At 40.8% G+C, this 15,750-nt stretch overlaps 1 protein-coding gene across 5 annotated transcripts in view; it reads right to left on the minus strand.

The window, feature by feature from the left end:
• Positions 1-15,750, minus strand: part of slc20a2 (solute carrier family 20 member 2) — a 42,465-nt gene that overhangs the window by 25,910 nt on the left and 805 nt on the right. Inside the window, exon 1 of one of the 5 annotated variants that reach the window (XM_058069564.2) lies at positions 1,460-1,787. The exons of 2 other annotated variants lie outside the window; for them this stretch is intronic. The gene's annotated coding sequence lies outside the window, so the exon portion shown is untranslated. Of the gene's footprint in view, positions 1-1,459; positions 1,788-15,750 lie in introns of those variants that run through there. 2 more of the 5 variants (XM_058069563.2, XM_078789656.1) reach the window with 2 other exon arrangements.

Below are 15,750 nucleotides of genomic sequence, written 5' to 3' on the forward strand. Positions count from 1 at the left end.
ATTTAGGTTTTTTTTTATTTTAGAGGGGACATAGTGTTTTTTCCACTTTTCTGACCTAGAAATGTTGTCTTCTCATGTTTAACGATGCCAAAGTTTCAGTACGAAGGTTTGCCCATTTGGACGTGAGCCCTGGAAGAGGTTCGGGATGGCTCTGAACACTCGTTTTCAGGTAGTTTTTTCTAACACTGATATATTGTGACATCACAGTGAGCAGGACTTCCTTATATGGGCGTGCCCCGGTACAAGCTGTATAAGCTGTTAGCTGTAGAAGTTAGCTGTACGAGTGGGACCATTAGATTGGGCATGCCTGCAGGCGACGGGTCGTTCACCTGATATGTTCATGTCAGTGTGACCAGAACAATTACCTTTTTTTAATGCAACTCAGGCCGTCGAAAGGTGTAAAAGGTACTCACCAATGTAGGCATCCGAAAATTATTTTTAAAATTAAAAACATTGGGGAGGTGATTTTTTTTTTTGGTAGTTTTTTGGTAACATGAAAAACCACATTAAAAAAAATATCAAATTTTAGCAACAACAAAAAAATCTAAATTGGGCAACATAGTGTATGAATAGTATGATAGTGGGTTAGTGTTTAGTTGCTACATTACCGTGAAGGCTAAAGCTAATACGACAGTCTGTTCGTATGTCCGACTATTCGTCGCTAGAGTAGTGTCAATACTGCCATCTGTGGAGTTAATTTGTTGTAATTGTATTCGTTTGCCCGACGATAAAGACGCTGTCGGTTATTTGCTTTTGTAGAAAACGTACCTGACGACTATAAGATACATATCAGCAAACTTAATAAAGGCATTTACAGGAGAATCCGGTCAGAAGCAACAATCCATTCACACAATGTCACAACTCCTTCAGGCCTACAGATAACATCGCAGGTTAGTCATGCAACGACCTCCTAATTGGACCCACCACCGTATATTGGTCCCGGAGCCATCATGGAAAATATTTTTTTTACCATAACCCTGCAAGCAAACAGTAATTAAGACCTTGCAACCTTGGAGGAGGTAATGATGCTGATGCTGCGACACGTAGAGACATTGTCTTGGTTACAGAGGCTCTTGGCACATGACCACACACCATCCCTGCTACAATTGTTCCTTTCAATCACACAATGGAAACAGTGTGCCGTTATGTTGCTGTGTTTGGTTCTCCCAGCCTTGTCCTAAGTCACAGCAGGATCTTTGATCTCAAGACAAAAAAAGCAGAGTCCGGTTCACTAATGCTTAACAATCTTGCAAGAGGAATGCTTCAATGCCTCAGTGAGAGCCGCAGACATGATTAACTAACTTGTCAAAGCTGCTTTCCCCTTCCACATCTTTAGCACAATGGTTTGGTAATATTTGACAGTTTATGACTGCTTTGACTTGAACTGCAGTACATGCCACATAGTTTGCCACACAAATGCTATAGCAGCTCAACCATAAGCAACATAAATATTACTTACATTCATAACTGAGGCAGGTATTTTGATTGTCGAGTGGTTTGGCTTCGGTCCAGTCTCCCTCTCTCTCTCTCGCTCTCTCCCTCTCTAAACACACATTGATTTGTCCAGTCTGTCTGTGAATTCTGATTCAGTGTTTGCTGGAGTTCCAGTGGCTCCTCTCCCTCTCGGTGCCCCAACTGGCCCTGCCTGCTAGAAAGCCTTTGCGTCAGCTGCACCTGCTGCCTCTGACTTTGTGCTCCGCAGCGGGGGGCGCTGTTGCCTTCGACGAGCCCAGCACACGCACAAACACACACTGTTATGATCAGTCAGGCTCCATGTACAAGAGGAGAAGGTGGGGGGTGTTAAAGAATGACAACAACAGCATTCATGACTGCATTGAGCATGTCTGTTTCAACACCACCTCTAATGGCTTCACATACAAACACACATACGCGCACGCGTACACAGAAATATGCAACCCGTCTCTCACATCTCTCACGTGTCTCAACATAGCCAGTGCTCCACTGACAATTTTTCAACAGCGTTGAAAACATTTCAGTGGCACAGTGGAGTTATCTGTACATTTGTACAACCTCGCATTTGCAAACTCTCATCACGTTTAACTGCACCACATGATGACTCAGTGAACATAACTTGACATACCATTTGCATTTCTCTATGTACAGTATGTCTATTAGTACAGTACACAATCTATACCGACTCCACTTTCATCATGCTTCTTGTGTGTGAATTATTTAAATTTTATGACATTGACATAATTAATCTCATTACAACGTTTGATTATACAGTATTTCCTCCTTTATCGAGGTTAATTAATCCCAGACCCGACTGTGAAAAGTGAATTTCTGCAAAGTAGGATTCCTTCTTTAGAAATTGAATATTTTCATAGTTGCAACATAGAAAACTTTAACATTTTAACATTATTATTATCTAGACATGAAACAACCATATAGCCACCGTTTAAAATTATCCATTTAAAATCACATTATAGGGAGTAGAATCGATGGACAGGAAGTGATGTTTGGGGTTCAGAGTGGGGTTTCAGCTTGTTGTGGCCGCCACAACAGTAATCCATGTTATTATGATTATGGTTTTTGTGTTATTATTATGATTGTGCCTGTTGTGAGATAATTTAAACCTGCAATAAAAGCAAGTTGTTCAAATCTGGTGTTTCAGTGGTGGTCGCAAACAGTTACTGATCTAGACTAACATTCACAAGTTGGTGGTCTTAAGGTCATACTGCATTTGTACTTTAGCAGATTTAGGCAATGCCTAATTTTGCCAGATTTACATAGAGTTTGCTTAAATATGAATATTTTTGGACTAATAATAGACCGTAGTGAACCACGGAGCAGCGATCACAAATTAAATATGGATACATTTTTGAAAAGCTGCAATAGAGTGAGGGAGCGATGACTGCACAGATAATTATAACCTATCTGCATCGGTCGAATAGCCATTAAATGTATAGTATTGCTGCTTTCTTGCAGATGCAAGTCAAATTCAGGGATGGACCTTTGCAGACACTATATTTCATTGCAATTGTCAAATTAAACATTTGGAAAATGGTCACTGACCACCAAAAATGACCAGAAATGGCCTTTATAAGCACAAACATTACTATATCATAATGTTCCGACTATACTGTTTTGACTGCGACATGCTCATGCAGGACCTACATTGTCACATAAGCAAACTAAGCCAAATCAACACTGTCTCCCGATTATATTTGGACAGACCATCATATCAATGTAAGCAAACTCTCACTGTTATTGTTGCTATTGGACCGTATATACCTTTAAAAAAAAAAAACAAGCTGCTTGGCATCTTTATGGAAGTAAAAGGCTCAGTGATCTTTACTATCAAGTCCCTTCAAGAAAGCCAAGGCTATCGCGAAGAATAAATAGAAATTTGTCTGATGTACGATTGTGGAAATGACATGGAGAGCATCATCATGCTGTCTTCTTGTCAGCACTCTACAGTAAAACATCTTGCAGCACAATCCCACCATCCTAACAAGAAGCTGATGCAGACACACACGTCTACTTCGACCAACACATCCATTTGCCCATTAAAGTCGGGATGATTACCATGTTCAGTATTGTGAAGTGGCAAGCAAATGTTGATTTCATTAACTGAGTTGTGCAGTTAATGTTGTCCACACGGTCAGGTGATTGGGAAGACCTGAGTTCAAATCTCTGCTTGGGCATCTCTGTGTGGAGTTTGTATGTTCTCCCCGTGTGTGCGTGGGTGTTCTCCGGATACTCCGGTTTCCTCCCACATTCAGAAAACATGCATGTTAGGTTCATTGAGGACTCTAAATTGTCCATTGGTATGAATGCGAGTGTGAATGGTTCATATGTGCCCTGCTATTGGCTGGTAACCAGTCCAGGGTGTACCCTCCCTCACCCTCAGCTGGGATAGGCTCCAGCATACCCCTGTGCGCCCCTAATGAGGATACGTGGCATAGAAAAGGGATGGATGGATGAAGTTGTTCAGTTACAAATACAAACCAAAGATAAAAAGAAATTAAAGTTTGGAGAGATTAAAAGTGTCAGGCTCCAAACAATCCACCAGTGCCTGAGGCCTTAGCAACAACCAGCAATGCCAGCCATGTTACAACAGCAAACAATTCATCCCCCCCACCCCACCGCCCTAGAGAGATGAGTAAGTTATGTTAAAATTGTGTTTTAAGGTCAGATCTCTTCGGTTTCACCGAGGCTCGGCTTTGACTCACCCGCTCTGAAATGGCAAAGTGACTCCTCACTTTTGATTGTTTTGAATAACACTCTGCTGTCTTGACACTGTGTGAGTGAGTGTTGTTGGTTTCAAACTATCCAAAATTAGACGCTGAATAACAGCGAAACCATGACAGCCGAAAACAAGTTGGAGTGGAACCTATAATGGAGCGATGTGTGAACGGTGGAAAACGAAACAGCTCAAAGTCAGCCTTTTGAAGTGATTGAGCCATTTTCCCATCTTTTCTTCCTGTTAAAGGCACATGTGATTGGTCAAAATGCGTGGCGTTGTATATGTCAACACTAAGCAGAAGGGGTTACACTAGCAAGCTGGAAAGCTGAGAAAATGAGCAGCATGAAAACAAAAGCTGAGACACTGAGTGCCAATCTCAATCAAGAATAGCAAAAAATACCTGTACGCTGCTAGCTTTAGCTCTTTAGTTTAGAACTTTTTAATTGGTTAGAAATGGCAGAAATACAAACGATACACAATAGCAAAGATAGCGTCTATTTAACCCAATTGAGATCTATTGTTCCCGTTAAAAAAAGCAAAAGACGTCTTTGGCAGTCAGTGCTACTTTTTGAAAAGATGTCTACAAATGTCTTTAGCAGTGAATGGATTAAAATGTACATTATGTAGAACATTATTGTGATCAAATCCCAGTACTGAATCATGTGATCGAACATTTGATCATGAGCAAAGATGGAATTACTTCTTGAAAGTTGAGTTGCCTTGACTTACTTCATGGTATACATCCAGGACAGAGACTCTGTTATGTTGCTCAGGTCGGTAGGGATGTACTACATATCGATAATGCATTATCGATACGGCAGATGCGAGTTATTTAGTTTCTAAAATCGATTCTCAGATCAAATTATTGATTCTTTAATGCTTTAGTCATTTCAGCGAATGTGTATCATTAAAGGAAAACTGCACATGAAGATGCATTTCTTTCCATTTTCTGTGCATTATAACAAGAGAAAACAAGTTCATATGAGCTAGCTAACAACATATTTCCACTTTGGCTTGTCATCACTTCAACTTGAATAACTGACAAAAAAAGCATGTGATGCATTACTCTGGATTTTTGCTCATTTAAATGTTTAACAAAGAAACAAGAAGAAAAGAAGCCATAAAGTTCTGAGGCAAAAACTTGGCACTTTGCCACCCCCCATTTCTAAATTCTCTGAAGGTTGTGTGTGCAAACTGTACAAATGTTAATCTGGCTTGAAGCTTGCAAATACAGGAGCACCAGGAAGTTCTACATACCGACCTCGCTCTCCACAGCCAAGACTGGTAATCTAGCGTTGGCAAGTCTCGATGTGAAGTGGGGCAAACTGGACTTTATTAAAGAGCAGCTGAGGACGCAAGGGTTTGGATAGACGGTGAGGGGCAACATTAATTAGTAACAGAAAAATGCTTATGGAAATGCGTGAATCTCCTCTGTTTCTCCCCGGTTTCCTCCCACATTCCAAAAACATGCTAGGTTAATTGGCGATGACAAATTGTCCATAGGTATGAATGTGAGTGTGAATGGTTGTTTGTCTATATGTGTCCTGTGATTGGCTGGCGACCAGTTCAGGGTGTACCCCGCCTCTCGCCCGGAGACAGCTGGGATAGGCTCCAGCACCCCCGCAACCCACATGAGGATAAGCAAGAAAATCAATGAATTAATTAGCAAATTAACATATGGCTGTCATGTTACATAATGCACTCAAATGAAACATGATCCTTGAGAGCAATAAGGCACGCTTTAAAAAGATCAGACATATGTACAACTTCTCACATATCTCTCAGATATCTCTTCTTAGAGTTTAGAGGAAAAGAATAAACCTACTGTTACTGTATGTGGAGCATATTTTTAGAGACACGGAGAGAGTCACTGTAAAGTAAGAGTAAGCGAGTGACAGAGAAGGTTCCCTGCTAAACTGGAAGCTGGATCTATTGGCCTGTGCCCTCCTGCTCCTAATCCTGGCTTTCAGCACATGACCCAGCTAACAGTATTAGGGGGCTCTTTGATTAGGCCTGCTGCTGTGAGCACATAGTGGGAGACGAGGCGGGGTGGGGGTACATGAGGTCCTTCCTTGGCTGCCACTCTAAAGCAATGGCTTCCTTCCTACTCAGACGTGGACGCACGATTCGTATTAACAATGCATTTAACCTTGCCGCACGAGGGCTTCTTGAAGCCGCGGTGGCGGCAGAGGCACGAGGCTCGTCGGATTATGTCCGCAAGTCAGTGGATTAGCGGTCTGTTATGCTAAGGTGAAAACTTAAGAGTGACACTCACAAATGTGCAGACAGAATTAGACAATTTGAACTTGTGGCAGTAACATTAACAATGTGGTCTATGTTGGTACTCTTGTTGGGACCAAAGCAAAATAAAAATACATTGTTCATTTAGCATCATTTTCCATGTTCACATATGCAAATCTTACAAATGAAGTCACCAATAAGTGAATACTAATTGAACTCTTTGAATAATACCCCGAGTTGATATCTCAAAAACTGTGGACAGAAAGTTGCCAATGAACAATACAATAGCAGTCCTTCATAATGACTCATTGACATAATCAGTGCAGCAAGAATCGTCAAGTGGATTCACCCACAATCCCCACAGGAAACAAAACAAACTGCAGAGTGAATGGAAAATAACATGATTTAATTTCATTTCTTACTCATGTGTAAACATTATGTTGACAGACTTGCCACAGACGCCAATTGAGCATTAATACTTGCGGTTGTTTCCTCATGGAGAACTATACTTATAACGTGTGAAACATTATGAAGATGTCATCAGCTGTTCAGAGTCAGGGAATCATTGAGAACTTGAACGACATTCAATCTTGCTCTCCTACTTCACTGGCCTGACTTTACCCGAGAATAGCACCGTCACATATGGAGAAGACCTGTTTATTCTTGCACACACTCAGTGCTTCCCTGGGGTTACTTAAAGAATACAAGTACAGTATTTTGGGTATCAGTGCATTTTCCAGGCTCCATTCCAAACTGGTTTTCATGGCTATGTTTGGAGTATCATCCATCCAAGAAGGTTAAATTATGCAAGTTAACATCAATAATTGAGGAGGGGAGTACAAGGGAAACTGTACAAGACTGCTAAACAGAGTTCCCCTCTGTATAAATAAATACCCTTTATTCTTGAGAAATACAGAATTGGCAAATAACAGACTGAACTTAATCGGAGCTTAATCACATGATTCAGTACCGGGATATGATCACAATAATGTTCTCAGCAGTGAACCAGTAAGTAGATGAAAAAAAATTATCCAAATCTGGGTGCTTTCAATCTGTTTCTGATCAGAATTGAAAGCAATATCAAGTTTACATGCTATGAATGACTCAAATTTCCCAAATAACCCGGTCTCTTCCATTTTCACCCGTCCAATATCTAAATCAATGATGGGCCAAAATACTGCAACGTCGCGTCATCAGGCCCGCCTCAGGCCCTTCTCAATCCCACTGACAAACATTCCAAAGAGGAAGCAGAGTGAGAGAATACGAATGAAGACAGTTCCATCATGGTGGCTCAGGTATCTGCGGTGGTCAAAATGTTCCGGGGTGGACGAGTTTTGCCCTGAATACCTCAAGGCTCTGGATGTTAAGGAACTGTCGTGGCCGACAACTTTCTTCAATGTTGTGTGGAAGTCGGGAATAGTACCTTTGGATTGGCAGACCGTGGTGGTGGCTGGAGAGAAGGGTACAGCTGTTGGTCACACCTCTGCTACAAGAAGCTCAATACGGTTTTCGTCCTGGTCACGAAACATGGGAGTGCATGGGAGTTTGTTAATTAAACCGGTTGGCAGACCGATGGATAGGGAAAACAAATGTACCAGTACATTGTCTCCAGTGTGTTATTGTCTTTTGTTGAGAATTGCAAGGCAGTATTATCATTTTATCATATCTTTATGGCCCTCTATGGAGTGTCTCATGGGAGTTTTAACACCATTGCGCAACAGTAAAAAAGCACAAAAACTGCCATTATCTGTTCCAAGTTTGTAACAAGTAACTATAACTAAGTACTTTTTAACTAACCTTTAAATAACTAAGTTCTAAGTAATTTGCTTTCATATGTTTGTTTGTAGGACTGAGGTTAAATTTCAGTCATTGTCTTCCACACTGCATACCTTCATTCCTGCCTTATCTTCAGCCATCTGCACTAAATCGACCAGCATGCCATTGTTCAACCCTCCCAGTCTCTGAGATGGCTGGATGTCACCTCAGACAAACTACCGGTACCTGCCCCAACTTTCAGCCTCCTCCTCGCTGCCTGAGGTGTCACATGTCTATCGCTTGGGCCTAGTTGCTAAAGACGTCGGGAAGCGGGAATGATTTGGCTGGAAATAGCAGCGTCACATGAGCGGTGACCAGTGAGCCAGCTGCTCATCCTTAAATGGAGCCCCTGCCCTGGCCCCTACAGTCAAATTTTGACCCAGACCATTACTGACATGGCGGTGTGGACCAAAGCAAACAGGCTGCTCTCAACACAACAACGACACAAGAGTGTCACATAAAAATTGGACAGTTATAAAATGAAAAGCACATAAATTCTGAATAATTCCTTCAGGTGAAATGACTAGTTACGATATTACCTCAACTCGACCGAACCGGGCACACAAATGACAACAAATCAATTTAAAAAGGAAATCTCATACAATTGAAGCAGTTATATTTATTACAGGCTTTTTCCCTCAGTGGTGGTGTGTATGAAATTAAGCTACCGCCAAGCTGTGGACAATGTTTTTGACTAATTAGAGACCTCAGGGGTAATATGCTTTTGTAGACCATAAACCTGGCAACCATAGTTAACTGAGTGAAGGTGGCTGGTGGCTGCTATACAAATGTATACAAATCAAGGCACAAATAAGATAAGGATGATGCTTTGTTGGATTTAAAAACAACACTTTAAAATCTTACAATGTATGCCATGCATTACAGGGAAGTAGACATGTTGAGGCAAATTACATGAAAATAGTGGTGATATGTGTCGTCGACATGACTCCAGGCAAACAATTTTGCCCATTTTTCATGTAGAGTTACTAATTTCTCCCCAAATACCCAAAATGACCCGGTCCCGGAGCAGCAAAATCATGACTCAATTGAGTCAAACAAGCCCTGGGCACTCCTGAACAAACATAACATTTTGTAAAAGGGGAGAGCAGGAAAAACAATGTCGGCACTGTGTTCCATATGTAAAAGGGGATTGCCTTGCAGTTTAACAGCAAGCTTTGTCATTAGCATAGTTGACGCCACATCGGCAGCCAAACAAGAGACACTCTGTTTACCACACTTTGATAGTGACCATGCAGCTCCCAGAAGCCCACCAGAAAATACTAACGCAGCTCTCAAGGCCTGAGAGGGTGAAAGCGAGCCAAAGATACACAGCTACAAAAGCAATGGCATACCCCCCCGTGATGCTGAGGCAAAGCTGAACCGCCACTTTTAAAACTCTGAAACAGTTGTGATTAATTTAAATGGTGACTGACCCTCAGAGTCACACTGTGTTTTAAAAGGGACTACCCTATCTCCAACTGCCTCAACAATTTTTTTAACAAAAATATATAAGAACACCACTGGCTAGAATGTTACCATCAGTGGTTTAGAAGGAAAGATTAATAAAAATATATATTATAATTGGCCAAAAAAACAGAAATTGTCATTCTGCCGAAATGGCATGACTGCCTTTAATGGTTGTCACTCATGGCTGCCTCGTACACATGCACATGCCTGTGACACGCACACATACACAAAAGTAGTCGCAGAGAAGCAATAGGACTCATTGGCGGTACATAATGCTTGGCTTGCATTAAAAGTTAATGCCGTCAAGACAATACAGTGGCAAAGAATACCTCTAAGTTGTCAGTGTTTCTTTTCAGCCTCTTTCTGTCAACACTGTCACTGTCAACAACTAACCAACCAATAAAATAGGTATTTCCTTAACTGAGGTCCCACCATATGAATACATTACTTTTGTAAGTCTGTGGAGATGAGTTGTCAAAAGGTTTCACACCCGGTTTGGTTTTGGTAAGGGTCAGCAAGTAGGCGAGGCATACAGAGGTGTGAAACGCTAAAAAAAAAAAGGCTTCGGAATCTGATCTCTTGCTATGCCTTCGGCCGTGTTCACACAAGCACAATAAAATCCTATGCTCTTTAACCTTTTGTCTACACTCAAACTGACATTGAAGTTAGGTGGAGTGGGGGGGTCGATCAGCATTTTTTTGTGCCTGCGTGATTCTTCACTTATTGATGTTTCATCCTTTTACACGCTTCATTTGCAACTGTTGCTTTCAGTATTTCTTCCCATATGATTGTCCAATTTGCTCTTGCTATATTGGCTTTTCCAGAAGGGAATTTCGGCAGGCTTGTGAGTGGGTAAAACAAGCTCATTGTTAGGGGTTATAATGCCATTTGTTGCTGTGACTCATGCTTGACAGTCTGTGTAAATCTACTGGTGTTTTCCAAAATTCTAATTTTTCATTTTAAAAACATTATTTTGGAAACCCGGGCTTAAAGAGGAACTGCACTTTTTTGGAATTTTGACCTTTCACAACCTTAGACGGCTTCATTGTCGAGATATAGATGTGTCCCAATGATGTGCATTGTAAGCGAGCTCATATTAATTCGTTTTCTCGCGTTATAATACACAGAAAAGGGCAAGAAATATGTATTCATGTTTTTTGGGCAAAATTCCAAAAAAGCGCTGTTCCCCTTTAAGAATCTACACACACATTCACTCAAATATATACATACACACAGCATGATGCTTTCCTCTCTGCCTACGCAGTCACGTGATGTTGTCATCGCCATGATGAGCTTGGACATAACAGTGTGATTGTGCTCCGAGGGTGAGGTGGGACGACCAGAGAGACAGACTGTTCTGTTACTGCAACTGTGACACTGCCAGACATGAGCAACAAGAACCCGCCGGCATCCTGCAGTATTGTCATGGAAACCAAAAGAGAACTCCAATACGCTTTTGCTCCATATGTCCTGTTTTTTTTAATGAGATGGTCACCTATTGTTACACTTGTGGCATGATCATTATAACCAAACAGCAGGTATCCACTTGTATAAACCACTAATAGACTTCCACAACTCAAAGGGTGAAGTCAACCTCCTGGCATTAAAACCCATACATTTATTCTTTTTCAAACGCATAGCTCTGAATGCTAACAAAGTATTTATCGAAGTCCAAACACATTTCTTAGACAATATAACAGAAGAGAGAGTTGTAAAAAGACTACAACATGATGATGCAGCGAGTTTGAATGTGACAGATATGTGATGTGCATTTCACCATCCCACCTGAGCCTATCCGTTTCACAATAACAGCAAAAGTCTCAAAAGGTGCAGGTCTGACAGGATGAGCGAGACTTGCCAGGGCAAGAAATTGATAAGAGAGGCAGTGTTCACTCTTGTTTGTGTTGTTTGGTTTAACTAACATACTGTGGTGCAACTGCTCTGGTGGTGTGGTTTGCATGGCCTCGAGTGAATGAATTACAGATAAAAACTAGATATAGAAATCAGACGTGAAGCAACGTCTGGCATGAAGTATTATTGTATTGACCCAAATATAGCAGAACCTTGGTTAGCGTCTTTAATTAGTTTCAAACTGAAAAGCCAAATCATTTTCCCCATAAGTAATAATTCGAAATGATGAATGAAAAGGATAAATGAACACTTTAGGGGTGTCCAAACTTTTAAAATTTTGCCCAAAACTGAAACCAGCAAAATGTACGGATGAAGCTGGTCTTGAAACCTGAAAAAAACTTAAGCGTCTGTAGAGTTTGACATGACAAACAACCTCTGCAACCGAACTCCGGCAGTTTTTGTGTTTTTTTTTTTTGTGGGGTGTCACTAGTGCAGTCTGGAGGCCATTGGCAGTCTGCAACTCATTTTTTATTGGGCTTGCGGCACATCGTAGACAGCAAAAATGTGGAAAATAAAGATAAAAGGCACTATGTTAAAAGAAAAAGGTTGAATACTGACACTGTTAACCAACACAGAGCTTTGTCTTTAATTATGTTTGTAGTATTTTGTTTAAGTTGAAGCTTTTTACATTTTTTTTTAAACATACAGTATCCAAACATCAAGGCATCCTGTGCACCCTTCAATATGCAGCCCTCGTTTCAACTCTCCTGATTTAAAGTTTGTGATTTCTGATAAAGATAAGACAATGTGGGAGCGAGATCAACACAGACACCACCATTGTGTTTTGCGAGTTATATGAGGTCAACGTATGTGTTGATCTCGCTGCATTGGAATGGATTAATGTACCTAGATTATAGACACATTTCACCTAAGACTGACAATTTCAAAATACACAATATATTGACCTACAGCATTCAGGTCAATATAGTACTTTCTCTACTCACTCCAATGAGCAAAGAATATGCCTCAATGGCATAAAGTCTCCCCGATCTGTCAACATGCAGCTCGGCTCCATGAAAACTGGTCTGACTCCGTACTCTGTGTTACACAACATTACACAATATACACCCGCCCAACACCACCACTGTTCCTCGACACTTAGACAACAGCTCCAACACTAAACTACCAAAAATGACATAACAACTATTTGCTGTCTGCTATGAAGCATTTGTGTCAATACGATGATGTGGTCTCAGCTGAGGCTGCACCCACAGAATTTTTTTCCTTTTTTTCTTGGCAAAAAGGTCAAAGAACAGCCACTTATTAATCAAAACTGTCCTTAACACATCGGTGAACCAACCTTAGGAAATTGTCCACAGAGACAAGCCGTCATTTCCTTTGCCACTGATTTATAATAGCAGTGTTTCAACAGGGGATCTTCTCATATAGGAAACACCACAAGAATCATGGTCGATGTGAACACACTGTCTACAGGTATTCCATCAGTAAGACTACAACTGGCTGCAAAACCTGAGCACACTAATAATAAATTCCATATTCCATGTAATCTATTTCAGATTCATACAGGTGTGGTGGGGGCTTGTGCTGACAGCAGAGAACAAATAGAGAGCAACTTAACTGTAATACCTCAGACATAAAAACAATCACTATATACACTTTATTTGGTAATTTCTCAGTTTTATTTCTTAATTGGAGCACAAAGCCAGACTAAGAAGACGAAATGAAATGACTAATTAGGTGGAACTTTTCAAGTCAAAAACAATCCATAATCCATTCCAGGATGTTAGACAATTTATAGATTTCTTAAAGACAATATTTGCCATAGGAAATAATATCAACTGAAATAACTATCTCCATTCTAAAATATTTTAACTGTACAGTCAATATTTTATGCAATGCTGTAACATTCTTAATGATCATACAGGTGTAAAAACTACTAAAACTATTGTCATTTAAACAGATGAGAAGAATAAAGCACTGTTTAAGGGCCTTGTTTTGACATGTTAGTTCACAGAAAAAACAAAGTCCAAACCAGCCAGTCAGACTGCTTCCAATGCAACCAAATATTGAACTTGATGAAATGGTTCTTTGGATTAAAAACACCATGGTAAACCACGCCTTTTAACAGTATACAAACGTCTCACTCGCGGGTTCTACAATACAAACATGGGTGAAAGGGTGTGGGCAAATGCAAATACATTCATTATTAGTTCCCTATTGTTAGAAAGGATGGATGGATGGATGGATGGATGGATGGATGGATGGATGGATGATTTGAAGTATAAGTAAGGGAGAGGCCAGAAGTGGCATGTTCCTCATTATATGAAGCTCAGGAGCTGTCCACACAGAAACGTTTTCAGGTCAAAATGGCAAAGTACCATTTCAGCCTTTCATTCACATGCAAACAGCGTTCTGGGTGCCCAGAAACTGTGGATTTTTTTCCCCAAAACGACTTCTACAGTTGGAAAATCTGAAAAACTCTGGCTGGTACTTGCCATTCAGACAACAAAGTGGCTACTTTCTGAAAACAATGACATCACCGACCTTTTGCGGTCAGGTGACCAGAAATGACAACTCGACAAGCCAATATAATAACTTAATATTTTGACTGACATGACTCACCATAGTTGACATACTTTGTTGTTTTATACTCAAAAATAACTTACAGAATTAAGTCCACATCGTCCTAAGTCTAAACAAGCCAAAGACAATGGACCCATGTCCACACGTAGGCAGGTGTGCCTAGTGTTTTATATTGTTGTCAACCAGTGATCCGTTCCCATCTGGAAGCCACTATTTACTAATCCAACACAATGTGGATACACGTTTTTTTTCCAAACCGCCCTCCAAAAAAATCCCAAGAGCATTTCAGTGTGAACAAGGTCTCAGTCACACCGGCAGCTCATAAAACAATGTGTGAAAAGACGGAAGTCATTAATCTGCCTATCTTATCAGAATGTGTTTTCATGTCTGCTTTTATGGCTTGACAAGACAGACAATCCGTGTCTTTTTCGTTTTTGAAACTTTCCAAGTTGCCCGAAACCACTAGTGTTTTCTCTGACACACCTTTTTCTTTGACTGCAAACAACAGAAACAAAGTTGTGTCCTTTCTTGCACTCTTATCGTTATACGAGGATTGATTATTAACTCACAAACTCCTTTTTGACCATCACTTCCTCTGTTTTAAATTGTAGACCACTCCAACCCAAAACACCACTACAGTGTATGCGTGTGCTTTGAATTATACTACACTAGAAACGCTATTTTTTAAGCCATTACAGAGCCAGAAAAGTGTCCCGTGTTACTAGTTGCCTGAAATAAAGAACAATAGCCTAGCTATAAATACATTCTGACTGTAATATTTCTTCATTTTGTGATTTTCATTTCACTAATAGAAGGATTGTATTGCAGGGTGTTCCTGCTATTCTTTCCACCTCCTGCATGCCTACTCTGTTGTGGTGGAAATGTATCATGTTGACAATAGGATTGGTACCCCCCCAGTAGGAGAAGCATAATTGTGTCTGGCTCCTCACATGCATCAGGTTTGTATCTGAATTGGCTGGGCTTCACCCGACAAACTATCACTCAATTAAATAGAAGATACAACATGCTATCAGACTTATCACTGCAATCACCGGCTATTTCATTGAGTATTTTGTACTATGAATTTAGACTGTAAGACTTAACCCCCTTGCTTTAGTAGATTTTTAGAGCTGTGCTTTTACTTGCTTTTGATTAAAACTTAAGCAAAGTAACTGTACTTGAGTACAATATTTTAGTCGTGTGTCCAATTCCCCAAAATATTGGTCAATGAGGTAGAGTGCGCATGCGCAAATCCGCCTCGACGCCAAGCACTCGAGTGGCTTTCCCTGCCCAACGGAGTGAAAGGAACTCGCGTGATTCACAGTGAAATGGCCAGACACCTGGTGAAAACGTCTCCACCGAGCGTTCTCCCTCGCTTGGCGTGTCCACTTTACCACATTTGTTACGACTGGGGACCTATCCAAGTCTTTGAAGGGAGGCTTTCTTGTTAAAAATATGCGCTATTGTGGGCGCACACTCGGCTGGGAAGTCCCACACGTGCAGCTACGCTACCATTCACTCGGCTTGCAACGTGCCACAGGACGATGGTAGAAAAATGTCGC

This window comes from Doryrhamphus excisus, linkage group LG3 (genome assembly GCF_037039965.1).
Source record: "Doryrhamphus excisus strain RoL-2023G ecotype Guam linkage group LG3, RoL_Dexc_Guam_v1.1, whole genome shotgun sequence".
Classification (NCBI taxonomy): domain Eukaryota; kingdom Metazoa; phylum Chordata; class Actinopteri; order Syngnathiformes; family Syngnathidae; genus Doryrhamphus; species Doryrhamphus excisus.